The sequence below is a fragment of the Macaca nemestrina genome, chromosome 3, assembly GCF_043159975.1.
Source record: "Macaca nemestrina isolate mMacNem1 chromosome 3, mMacNem.hap1, whole genome shotgun sequence".
Taxonomy (NCBI): domain Eukaryota; kingdom Metazoa; phylum Chordata; class Mammalia; order Primates; family Cercopithecidae; genus Macaca; species Macaca nemestrina.
In genome coordinates, this window is record NC_092127.1 from 65,704,056 (window position 1) to 65,718,157 (window position 14,102).

Here is a 14,102-nt window from a genome sequence, read left to right on the forward strand (position 1 = left end):
TCCAGAGACATCGGAATCTGAACTAAACAGGGTGTGTGAGTGTAAGTGGTAGGAGCACTACACAAAAATGACTGGACACTGCCTTGTGGTAGCAGTTAGCAGAAAATGGAGAGATTAAGGTTAAATTCAAAGATGGTCATGTTGAAAGACCTAACATACAGTCTGATTTAATAGTAAAGGTGAGTAATACTCTTTGCCATAGTCTAGATCTCTCTGAATTTGATCTTCACCACAAGTATAGTTACTTTGTTTAACTGAAGAATCTTACAAAATCTCTGCTTTTTCAATAATTGTTAAAGTTTATTGCGTACTACAGTGGGTCAGATGCAATCCTTAGTTATTGGACTTTCTCCATTTTCTTTAGCCTCTGTTGGAAAGTTGGGAATTGTTCATAGAAAGTTTTTATGAGCCAGACCTGGAAATAACAATATCACTTCTATTCACATTGTATTCCTGAGAAATCAATCACATGGCCACAGGCAGAGGAAACAAAAATATAGGTTAGCTGAATGTCTAAGAGGGAGATGAAGTGAGATTTGTGAGCAGTTGGCTAGTCTCTTTCAAGGATATCAAGCAAATAAAATGCCTTGAACCATGCTGACAATTTTCCCCAAAGCAGCAGATAACTTCTTTAGAAGTGCAGGAAGCAGGACAAGTAATAAGCCAGTTAGAATTGTGACATTTGCTTTTGAAGGGTTCAAGGCACAAAACAAAACCCCGAAGAATCTCTTCTTTGAAAACATGAACAGCTGGCACAGGAAGATATTGTCACACTGGATCTGCTTACCTGCGGGGCAAGTTTGCCAAACAAGCAAAATAAACCATGCAGGGATGAAGTTCTGATTTGGGTCTGGCTCACTCCACAATCCCATCAGGTTGCTGGGCTTCCGAGAAAGCATCTAATCTTCTCACCTGTGATCTTCAAAGAGGAAGTCTCATCGCTATTTAAAGACAGATGAATTAGGAAAAAAAAAAAACTATGAATCTTTTTTCAATGAGGAATTCAAGACAAAGAAGAATAACGTTTTAAAAGTAAGATTTACAAAAAGTTTTATTAAGCAAGAAGCACAGAAAGAATTACTTTTGAAAATGATTTACCAGAGAAAATATTTTAAAATGTATTGTGTTGGTTACTTATTGCTATGTAACAAATCACTCCAATAAGTGTAAACTTTTCTTACTGCTCATGCATCTGTGAACCTACTAGAATCTGATTGACATAGGCAAGGCTCAACTGGGAAGCTCTTTTTGTCACTGCATATCTATTAATTACCTAGGGTGGCTCTGCTGACCAGCAGACTACCCACAGTTATATTATTTCCATGATCTGCCAGAAAGAAAATAAAACAAGCAAGAACATGTGAGATCTTCAAGGCTTGCGCTTAGAATGCAAACTGTGACTTTTGCTCATGTGTCATCAGCCAAAGCAAGTCACATAGCCAAGCCCAGAGACAAGATGAAATGAGTACATGCCATCTGTGATGGCGAGGCCATAGCAAAGGAACAGATGCAAGAAGAAGTGAAGAAATGAGGAAAATAATGCAATAAACCACAATTTATTTTAACAAAATTTAAGTAATAACTTCAAAACAAAAGACAGACATGATAAAGAGATTGTCTTCTTTCTTTTTTCATCAGGGTATAACCAGATGTTTAAATCTTTGGACTCAGTTCAAAAATTCATTTCTATCAATGTGTCTTTTCAGTGTGAGATCAGTATATTCAAAGTGATAAGAAAAAAGAAGAATGGGCAAATAGGAAAAAATTTAAATGGAATTGAACATGAAAAAAAATCCTATAATTATAAATTTTATAAAATCAGTTTAAAATTAATTATAACAATACAGAGAAAACCTATTAATGTAGAAGATTGAGTCAGACATCTGCGACCCACCTTGAAGCACTCTGCCACGTTCCAGAAGAAAGAAAACAAAACAGCAACAGAGAAGGTATTAAATTGGAGGACAGCACACAGAGATCCAAATTTGATCAATAATTCTGAAAAATAGAACAGAAAATATACTGAAATAAAGTATTAGTAGAAAAAAAAATTGAATTGAATCTAAACATTTAAAGAGGTTACATCCGAAGAGTAAAAACCAAACCAGATATACCCTGTTGAGAAGTGAAAGACAACCAGCCTAGAGGTGGTAAAAAACGTAACCTAGCACAGGAGAACACTTACACTGAGGCAGGACTTCTGCACCACACCAAATGCCAGAATATGGGGAAAACGGCTACAAATGCATCAGGGAACAAATTTTAAGCCAGATGCTCTATGTTCAACAAAGTTTTGCTTCATGTGTAAAAGTAGCTGAAAGAATATCATCTATTCATTTATCCTGGAAAAAGTAAACCAAGAAAGTATTCTATTAAGTTTTATCTGTACATATAAAAGGGGAAATTATGGCCTAAGAACAGTAGAAGTGAGTCTCAGAAAATACGTAAACACAGCATTGAGTATAAGTAATTGTTTAACAACATTATATCAGAAAGTACATTTTAACACTATTTGAAAGAAAAGTAAATTAATTCTCACATACTAACAAAATAATACTTTAAAATAAGAAGCTGGGTAAAAAATTATAAATTGTGTATTTTTAAAAGAATATGATGGGAAAGAACAAAATAAGTTTATGACACAAAATTATAACTCATGAATCTTCAAGCTGAATCATAATAAAATACAGGATCACATAATTAAAAACTAGTTTTTCCAAAAAAAACCAGAAACAACAGTAGGAGGGTATTTTCATAGCTCTCTGTCCCTGTTACATCAAGCAAAACACAAATGAAGAAAGATATGGGTAGCGAATCAGTTAAAATGCCTTGGCCAATAATAGAAAACAGAATTCAAAAGTTTAAAAATTGGGGAAAATATTTATTTCCTTTTTCCTTTTTTTATTTTTAATGTTTTTGGTCTTTAATAAGAGGAAGTTGGATGAAAGGCTGTGACTTTGTGATATCAGAAAAGACCACCATATCTTTAATCATCTGCTCTGTAATTTTCCCTATGACTAACTCCCTTCCTGGTTGTAAGATTAAAATCACACTCTTCATCCACACATGCAGACATGGCAAAGTCCTGGGGAAGGAAATGGATAATTAACTCCTTATTTCTTTCCCTGTGTGTCTCTGTCTCTCTCTTTCTCTGAATGAAAAAATATTTTATACTCAATATCTCTCCAGCAGATTTCTCCTGGATTTATGTTGCTCACTCCATCAGCAGAGACAATTTACTCTTAAACAATAATCAATTAGGTAAGCACTCTGCTAATGAAGATTGAAAAATAAGCTTAAGGAAAGCTAAAAACGAATAAGTATGAAAGAAGAAAATATTAATTTTTGAGACAATAGAATTAATAAATAATTTTCATAGATATTTTGCTAGAAATTAAACCAATAACAGACAAACTCTTAGTGTAATAAATAATGTATAAATATACAAAATTAGAAATAAAGGTGGAGATATTATCATAGTTTTAGAGCATTTTTTTAGAAAAATAAGATACTTAGCAAAATATATAAAATGAACATACAGGAAAAAAATACATTTTTCCATTTTATTAACACTTATCAGTTAAAAAACACAAGAGCAAAATGTTCCAGAGCAACAAGAACTCTCAGAAACTGCAGTGAAAAGTGGGAAAGGATGAAGTCACTTTGGAAATCTGGAAATCTATACTAAAACTAAGCATATGCCTTCCCAGCAATTCCACTCCTAAGTACATACCTGATAGAAATTTACATGCCAACAAATATGAAAAAGTATGTTTATAGTAACATTATTTAAATAATCCCAAACTGAAAACAACTCAAATGCCACCTACTATAGAATACATAAATAGTGTTTTATATGTAAAATAGAATTCTACACAACAATGAAAAAACTATAGCTAAACCCAACAATGAATCAAAAATACAATGTTGAACAAAATGATCTAGACATAGAAAAGTGAAGTTCCACATAAGGCATAGCTAGTTTACAGTGGCAAACATTAGACTACTGGTTATCCCCAAGGGGATTAATGACAGTTGGAGGGCCTAGGAGAAGTACCTAGGGATACCAGTAATATTCTGTGTGTTCATTACATGAGTATGTTTATTTTATAGAAATCAATTGAGCTGTGCACTTATTATTTTGCTCATTTCCTTACATATGTTATGCTTCAATAAAAAGTTTACTTAAAAATTTTTTTTCAAACAGCTTGGTCTCAAATTCTTCTGCAACTTGCTAGGTATATTGCTCTGGGCAAGACATATAACTTATCCAAGCCTCAATTTCCCCATCTGTGCATCAGAGATAATAATTTTTCCCTCTTCATGTAGTTGTTGTGAGGGTTAGATAAAATTATTCATGCTTTGGGAGGCCCAGGCAGGTGGATCGCCTGAGGTCAAGAGTTCGAGCCCAGCCTGGCCAACATGGTGAAACCCCATCTCTACTAAAAATACAAAAAAATTAGCCGGGTATGGTGGCAGGCACCTGCAATCCCAGCTATTCAGGAGGCTGAGGCAGGAGAATCACTTGAACCCAGGAGGCGGAGGTTGCAGTGAGCCAGGATCACACGACAGCACTCCAGTCTGGGCAAAAGAGTGAGACTCTGTCTTAAAAAAAAAAAAAAAAAAATTATTCATGCAAAATGTTCCGCACACTGTCTTGCATCAGGAAAGCACTGAGTAACTGATAGTATAATTGAGGATTATTAACAATTTATTTAAAGGGCCTAAAGAAGGAAAAGGTAACATTTTACTAAAGACTTACATGACCTGAATATACTCAAAAATGATGATTATAGATAATATAAAATCATGCTTATAAATAGATTCAGGAACAGATAGGAAGGCTCAGGATTTTACAAATGTAAATACTTTCTGTTATTAAATAACACATTGAATATAATTTTAATAAAAATTCCAAGTGGTCTTTTCCTTGGACAGAAAACAAAATTATTCTCAAGTTCATCGAACTGACTGGTGATGACCAACCAATGGTTGAGAGTAAATGGTGCTCAGGGCAAGAGTTATAATTGTAATTATTTCCCTTTTGTGCAGTGCCTAGCCCAATTTCTCATACGTAATTGTCCAAGAGAAAAAGAAAAAAGGACCTGAAGATATAGTTATAACTTGTAAGGTCACATGATCATTCATCATGCCCGAGTTCAGATAAGTCAGAAACGATTTTGAGATAAGCATTTGTAAATCTGGCCTTCCAAAAATAAAGAACAGATTTTTACAAAATACAAGGGCTAAAAGGCCACTTGTGCATACTCCTAATATGTATACCTAACCATCATTATCAAGATTTTTATAAAAATTTCATATGTGGAGAAAATTTGTTTCCAAAAGTAATAATAATAATAATAATAATTTAAAGCATCTTAAATGTTCAATTGTAGGGGATTGACTGAAATGAATTTTGTAATCATTATAATTTACTATTATTAAATATTATTAAATACATTATTTAAAAATCAGCATTACTCACAAGTTTAAAATATTTCATGACATGAAAACATTGCTGACACATTGCTAAATAAATAAAAGAAGGAAGCCCTATGTAAAAAAAAATAAATTGTGTAAATCTATGAAAAGATAGACAGGGGCCAAGAAGAGCTATAGTAAAATCCTTAAAAGTAGTTATTTGTGTATGGTGGAATTCTAAGTATATTTTTATTTGTTCTTTTCTGTTTTCTGAATTGAATATGTATTACTTTATTAATTAGAAAATTGTGAAAATGGTTTTTTTTCTAAAGAAAGAACAAAAATCTAGGAAAATCACAGAACAACATTAGATGCTAGTCAGATTTGTGTTCACTGTGAAGTCTAATCTTGTTCCTTTTTAGCCTGCTTTATCTGGTCAAGTCCATTTAACTTGTAAGTTTTTGTAAATGGGAAGTGGCAATATTATTAAATTAGTTCCTACCTAAGGATAGAATAAACAAGCAGAGTCATACATATTAAACTACCCAAAAGGAGTCCAAGTGAGTCAAAAGAGGTGTAAGATATTAGAACTGCAAGGAAAAATAGTTATAAAAACCTGCCGAGGCTGGTTCTTGCCTGAATTAGGTGTTTTGCATGAGATAATACCTAAAGCCAGTAGCAGGACTGCAATAAAGCTCTCACAGCACTAGCAATAATGAATATTTAAATGTGTGATGTTTAAAAATAGTAATGCAACTTCTTTTTGAAAATCATTTCCTTTTTTTATTATTTACTATTAATATGCACTCTGTCAACCATTCACTCAACAAGTCTTTACTAAGCGTCTAATATGTGTCCTGTTGCATGTTGGGGCTGCAATAATGAGTGAGTCAGCATTCAAAAAACTCCCCAGAGGTTGTTCAGTGATGGAGAACCACACGCTCCTGAATGTTCTCCTACATCCTAGTGTAACTTACAGTTGCTTATGCCATAGACCCATGGAGCAGCACAAAGAAAACAAGCAGAAAGGTGGTAGGAGTTGGGTGGGGAGGATAATTTAGTCCATCATCTGGCTTCCATTTAGGAAAAAATTAAAACATGACATATTAACTTTAATCTTAACCATCAAGATCTCCAATATCTGGTTGCCTCATTTATTTGATATCTGCTATCCAATTCCTGTTTTCTGAGATAAGTGAGGTCCACACTAAGCCCTGAGACATGTCTTCAGTATGAAATTGGTGTTTATTAGTATTAAAATTGTTATTCTAAAATCAAGTATCAAAAATTCTTAACATCATTTCCTGCATTCTTTTTCCGTTATGCTTTACTAAGTCTTCAAAAGAATATTTTTCTTTGGCTTTTTTTAAAATTTAGGGAAGTTATGAGAGGACATTGTGTTTTCGTTGTTAATTCTTATTTTGTAACTAGTAGGAAAATATATATTGTATTCAGCTGTAATCACTGTGAATTTACCCATTTCAAAAAGCCTTCACAGAATGAACTACTTAAAATTATGAAATTGTATTAATTAGCATGATAATATTCTACTAAACATATTTCTCCACCATCTCTTATGTGTCTCTCTCAACACACATGATTGCTACCACCAAAGTAACGTAAGGACGACAAAAAATTAGTATTTGGTTTACTAAAATGACTATAAATCTTACATTTCATCAATATCTCCCATTCACTGAAGAAATTTAAGAATAAATAAATAAGAAAGTAGGCTGTGGAATATTATATCTTCTATGTGAATTGTTATTTTTATTTTGCTTAATGGACCCCTGTTTATTTCCTAATAATGCCTTTTATTTGTTCAATAGCAACATTGCTACATCAGTTTTCTTTGGAAACCATTTGGAATATTTTTTTCTATTTTTTACTTTTTTTAATTCTTGAATTTTTATTGTAAATTTTATGTACAAGAAGCTGATATAATATAAAAGCATAGTTTAAGGAATAATAAAATGGTCACTTAGAAATTCACCACCTAGTTTAGGAGTAGAACATTACCAGTACCTCCTCCCTGGTCACATTTCCCTCAGGGGCCAATGCTATAATGAATTCTGAGCAAATCTCTTACTTTTCTTCACATCTTTAAAACACACGTGTCAGCATTTTTTAAAGTATACTATTTTTGAATTTTACATAAGAGGATTCAGAGATTATATTTTCCAGGAAAGCTTTTTTTCCTAACAATAACGTGATAGATATTTACCCAATGTTAACTGAGAATACATATTCCTTGTATGAATACTCTAAAATTTATTTATCCATGCCACTAATAATGAGCATGTAGGTTCTTCTCAGTACTTTGCTATCATCATCAATGCTGATATGAAATTATTTGAGTACATCTTCCGGTATCTAAATGTAAGAGACTGAGCCATAGTAGTTTGCATTGGAACAAAATGTTCCTAGGTAGCTTAAAGGTGTTGTCCAAATGCAGATGAATGTAATAGATGGTATTGCTACTGTAACAAAGTACCACAAACAGTGACTTAAAACAACATAATATATTATCTTATAGTTCTAGAGGTCAGAAGTCCAAAACTGACCTCTACTGGGCTAAAATCAAGGTGTTAGTAGAACTGTGATTCTTTCTGAAGGATCCATTTTCTTGCCTTTTCCAGCTTCTACAGGCTGCCCACATTCCTTGGCTCATGGCCACCTTCTTTTTTCAAAGCTATCTAAATGAAGTCTGTTGAGTCTTTCTCACATAATGTCACTCTGCCACTTACTCTCCTGCCTCTCACTTCTACAACTAAGAATCCTCGTGATTACATTGGGCCCACTAGGATAATCTCACTATTTAAGGTCAACTGGATAGCAAGTTAAATTCCATCAACTACCTTGATTCCCCTTGTCATGTATCATAACATAGCTACAAGTGTGAGATTATAAAATACACAAATATGAGAGGTCATTATGCTGCTTACTGTAGAACATTCTTGAAAAAAAGAAAAAAGAATGTGGCTGTGGGACATGGAGCCAATACCAATAAGATTTATAGAAAATCCTCCATGTTTCTAAGAGAATGGGATTAATCAAAGTATTGCCAGTTTAGACTAAAAGGCACTGAGAAAGTTCAAAACGGAAAGAGATGTCTGGGTCCCCAACTTTTCTATAGGCAGTAACCAGGCTTAGAAAACTATTCAGTGGTAAGCAAGGGTCTTTCCTGTGAAAAACAAAGGTCTTCTCAGATGGCAGTCAAGAACTCTGGAGGAAATTGAGCTGTAGTCAGCAAATTGTTCTCAGGGGGCAAACTGAGTTCTAGTAAGAAACATTCTTTGTGTTCAGAGCAGGAAATCCTGACAACATATGCTCAGCTAGATTTCAGAGTTGCTATGAACCTGTGACTGCTAGGTTCCTCTCATTCCTCCCTAATTTAAACAGAAATATCTTTTATGGTTCTCCTGCTCCTCTCTCACCTAACACCGTGTAATGGGAGTGGAGGCAGGGGAGATTACATGTCTTTTTTATTCACACATCTCTGAATCAAACGTAGCTACACCTAAGAAATTTTCTCCAGCTCTGGACCTGATGCAATTCACATGATTATGAACTTCAAATCTTGTAAGACTTTTGGGCTTAAAAGGAGGCAAGTGTATTTTACCTATGGAAAAGGTTAAAAATCACTGGGACCAGAAGGTAGATTTTTGTAGATTGCCAAAGAAATGGTCCCCAAAGTAACATGCCCCCAGTATCCACATTCTTGTATATTTCCCTCTTGTATGTTTCCTACAAGAGGGAAACAGTTTATCACTGATATAGATAAATTTATCACTGATATAGATAAATTGTTCTGGCCAATGGGAAATCATGAAATGTAATATAAATAGAGACTTGATAAGCAATTGCATATTGCATATTAGGCCTTGCAGTCTTAGAGGCTGCCACCACCATGTGAGAATGCCCTTTCTAGTGTTCTTAAGGATGAAAAACCACAGAGAGAAGCTCAACCATCTCAGCTATCTCAGCTGAGCCCCAGGCCATCCCCCAGCTAAATGCAATAAAAGTGAGATGACTCAAAACTCATCCAATTGATAGAATTAGAAAGAAATTATTAAATTTTTTTAAACAATTGTCTTTGATATACCAATAAACAATTGCTATAGGTATATACTTGTAATTAAGATGCAACTTTTTGGCTGGGTACAATGGCTCACACCTGTAATCCCAGTGCTCTGAGAAGCTGAGGTGAGAGGATTGCTTGAAGCCAGGACTTTGAGACCAGTCTGGACAATGTAGCAAGACCCCATCTCCACAAAAAATTTAAAAATTAGGTAGGCATGGTGGTACACACCTGTAGTCCCGGCTATTCAGGAGGCTTGAGGCTAGGAATTCAAGGGTGCAGTGAATCAAGATTTTACCACTACACTCCAGCCTAGGCAATAAAGTAAGACCTTGTCTTTTAAAAAACTACAACTTAAAAAAAAATCTATCATATTTCTTCAAAATTTATTCAGTGGGGTTTTATTCTTGTTTCTATATGAAAATTCCAGTGGCTTTATGATTTTTTTTTCATTTTTTAGATAAAAAATAGTCACACAGTATCAATTCAGAAGTTGAAATTCCACTGGAGTTCAGAAGTTGAATACGGAACTTGATTTAATGCCAATCTCCATGCTTTACCATTTAGTCCTGCTGCTTGCCGAAAGCCTAAAAGTCTGAAGTGGGTAGAGGAGGTGGCAACACTGAGCATCTTCTCTTTCTCTGTCTGGCACATCTTTTCCTACCCTTACAACTCATAAGGAGGAGATGGAGGATACACTAAGAAGCTTTCATCTCATCCTCTAAGTCTGACTGATACGCAAACTAACTCTTTCTCTTGTGAATGAATCTGAGGGAGAATCTCCTCCACAATTTCATTGACCCAGACAGATGCCATTCTATTCAAGATATTCTCCTCTAATCGTTTCTGCCTCCATCAGGGATCCAAGAGCTCCCTCTCCCACTGGTCAGCATCTACCCAATGAATCCTTTGCTTTATGATTTCCCAGCAGGCAAGCTGATGCTGACACAGACATGTACTGTGGAGGCCATTCGGGCTTGCTTAGGCCAGAATCAGGCTTAGCTCTGTCTTTCCCATATGTAGAAAACACATTTTAACTTCTCTGAGTGACAAATTGAATTTAAAAAAAAAAAAAAAAAGACCCATCCTTCTGCTGTCTGTAAGAGACCCATCTCACATGTTGTGACACCTTGACACCCATAGGCTTAAAGTAAAGGAATGGAGAAAGATTTATCATGCAAATAGAAAACATAAAAAGCAGGGGTTACTATTCTTGCATCAGACAAAACAAACTTGAAACCAATAACAGTTTTCAAAAATGACAAAGAAGGGCATTAAATAATGATAGAAGGGTTCAATTCAAAAAGAAGATTAAGGTTTAACTATTCTAAATATATATGCATCCAACATTGGAGCACCCAGATCTATAAAATAATTAATTCTAGACCTAAGAAAAGACTCAGCCACACACTCATAGAAGGAGCCTCTACACCCCCCTGGCAGCATAAGACAGATCACTAAGCCAGTAAACTAACAAAGAAATTCTGGAGTTAAATTGAACACTTGACCAACTGGATCTGATAGACATCTGCAGAATACTGCACCCCAAAACCACAGAATATACATTCTTCTGCACATGGAACATACTCTAGGATTGTTGACATGCTTGCTCATAAAGCAAATCTCAATATATTTCAAAAAATTTAAATCATACCAAGCATCTTTTTGGACCACTGTCAAATAAAAATAGAAATCAATAGCAAGAGGAATTCTCAGAACCACACAAATACATGGAAACTAAATAACTTGTTCCTGAATGATTTTTGGGTGAACAACAAAATTAAGGCAGAAATCAAAAAATTCTTTGAAACAAATGAAAATAGGGACACAACATGGCAAAACTTCTGGGATGTGGCAAAGGCTTAAGAAAGTTAAGCCTTTGTTAAGAAGAAAGTTTATAGCACTAAATCAAAGAGATAGATCTCAAACACCCTAATCTCACACCTAAAGGAACTAGAAAAACATGAACAAACTGAACCTAAAGCTAGTAGAAGACAAAAAATAGTAAAGTCAGAACAGAGCTAAATGAAATTGAGACAAGAAAATAATACACACGATCAACAAAATGAAAAGTTTGTTATTTGAAAAGATAAACAAGTTCCATATACCACTGGCTAGATTAGCAAAGGAGAGATGATCCAAATAATCACAATCAGAAATGAAAAAGATAATATTATAATTCATCCCACAGAAATACCAAAGAACCTCAGAGATAGTAGTCACTGAACATCTATATATGCACAAACTAGAAAATCTAGAGGAAATGGATAAATTCCTGGAAACATATAACCTCCAAACATAGATCCAGGAAGAAAGTGAAAACTTGAACAGACCAATATCAAATTTCACAATTGTATCAGTAATAAAAATCCTACCAACCAAGAAAAGCCCTGGACCAGATGGATTTATAGCTGAATTCTACCAAACATACAAACAAGGGCTGGTACCTATCCTATTGAAACTATTTCAAAAATTGAGGAGGAGGAATTTCTCCCTAACTTATTCTACAAAACCAGCATAGTTCTGATACTGAAATCTAGCAAAGGCACAACAAAAAAGAAAGCTATAGGCCAAAATTCCTGATGAACATAGACACAAAAGTCCTTAACAAAACACTAGCTAAACATTGGGTACTCATGGACATAAAGATAGGAACAACACACACTGGGGACTCCAAAACAGCAAAGGGAGAGGGGAAGGCAAGGGTTGAAAAGTGACATATTGGGTATTGTGTTCGCTATCTGGGTAGTAGGATCAATAGAAGCCTAAACCCTAATATCACACAATATACCCATATAACAAACTTTCAAATATACACACTGAATCTTAAATAATAAATAAATAAATAAAATGACTCCTTTTTAAATTAAATTTTCCTGGCATCTTTTTCCAAATTTCAACTGACCGTCTATGTAGAGATATATTTCTAGTCTCTACTCTGTTTTGATTACCTGCTTGTCTCTGCTGCTGCCAATATCACACTCTGTTTATTACTTTATGTAGTGGGTCTTGAAATCAAGTAGAATATGGTAAATACTCCAACTTGTTTTTTTCCCTTTTTCAAACTTGTCTTTAGTATTCTAGATATGTCTTAGAGGATGCCTACTGTCCTTTTTGTATGACTCTCTTCATAAACAGTTCACAACATGGCCATTTGCCTCTCTAAGACGAACAGAAGAGTCTTTCTAGAGTCCACTTGCCATACAGAGTTACCTAATCAAAGGCGTGGTATCCCATCATCTTTGCCATCTTACATGGGTTAGAAGCCAGTCACAACCTCTTTGCATACTCAAGGGAAGGAGACTATATAGGGGCAAGGAGCATTGGGGTCAACCCAGGATGTGTCTGCCACAACATCTTACATTAAAATTTTCTTGAGTATTGTATAATTTTTGATGCTGCAGAAAATGAGTTTTTAAATTTTATCTTGTAATCATTTGTTACAAATATGTAATAATGCCATTGATTTTCACATATCAAACTTGTATCCTGTGAATTTGCTATATTTGCTTATTAATTCCAATACTTTTTTGTAAATTCCATAGAATTTTCTATGTAAGAAATCATACTATCTGTGAATAATGGCAATTTGTCTTGTTCTTTCCCTGTTCTTATGCCTTTTCTCTCTTTTTCTTGCCTTATTACACTTTCTAGAGTACTTAATACAATAGTGAATAGAAGTGGTGAGAAGAGTCATCCTGATCTCTTTCTAATCCATGGGAAAAGAATTTTACTATTTCAATAGTAAGCATGATGTTAGCTTTTTTTTTTCACAGATGCCCTTTATTCAAGTGTGGGAAACTCTTTTAGCTCCTTTCCTTGTTTGCTGAGCGTTTTCAAAGTAAAATTGTCAAAGGTTTTTTTCTGCTCATACTGCGTGAAACAGTGACAAGCCTTCCCTGCTAAAATCTGCCCATACTGCACATTCTTAAGCTAAATAACTGTTTGTTTTTTAAGCTATTAGGTTTGGAGTGGTTGATTATGCAGCAGAAAATAATTGGAAGGCTTGGGTGCCTAAAAGTGGGTTCTATCATAATAAAAACCTAAAATAGGTATCCTTGGCTTTGGGATAAGCTGTGTGAAGACAGGAGCTTAGTGCAGCAGAAGCAAGTTTGGTAGCTTGCAGTAGAAGCAAGCTACCAAATAACGCTCAGTGTGGTTGTTGCAGAGTGAATGAGGGGACCAAGATAGGAGATGGTGCTGGAGGGATAGTCCAGGGCTAGATCAGGCAGGGTATTTGAGGCAAAGTAGAGTTAGATTCTACTCTTCTCACAATAGAAAGCCATAGAAAGATTTTCCATTAAGAGGAGAACTGAGGTGATCTAAAAGAAGTTTTGAAAAAGATACTATTAAAAAGCTGCTATATAAACTATAAGAGTAGAAGAGGGGAGACTAATTAGAAGGCAGTTTTATATAGTCCAGGTATGAGATGATCAAGTCTTGGACTAAAGTGTTGATGACGGAGAATATGTGAACTGGTAAATTTCTTTCAGGGATGTTAACAAGCTTTCCTATGTTCCCTGGGCTACTCCTCTATTACTCAGGATTTTCTTTAGAAATGTTCAAATAAATAATGCCTTTAAGACTTCAGTAATTGACA

The 14,102-nt window shown here is 34.6% G+C and overlaps 1 long non-coding RNA gene across 8 annotated transcripts in view; it reads right to left on the reverse strand.

The window, feature by feature from the left end:
• LOC105486124 (uncharacterized) overlaps nt 1-14,102 on the reverse strand; it is a 329,958-nt gene that overhangs the window by 42,201 nt on the left and 273,655 nt on the right. For all 8 annotated transcript variants that reach the window (XR_011620990.1, XR_011620988.1, XR_011620989.1 and 5 more), the window contains 3 exons: nt 2,186-2,342; nt 1,895-1,998; nt 788-941 (listed from right to left, as the gene is read on the reverse strand). This is a non-coding gene — a long non-coding RNA (uncharacterized lncRNA). The remainder of the gene's footprint in view (nt 1-787; nt 942-1,894; nt 1,999-2,185; nt 2,343-14,102) is intronic.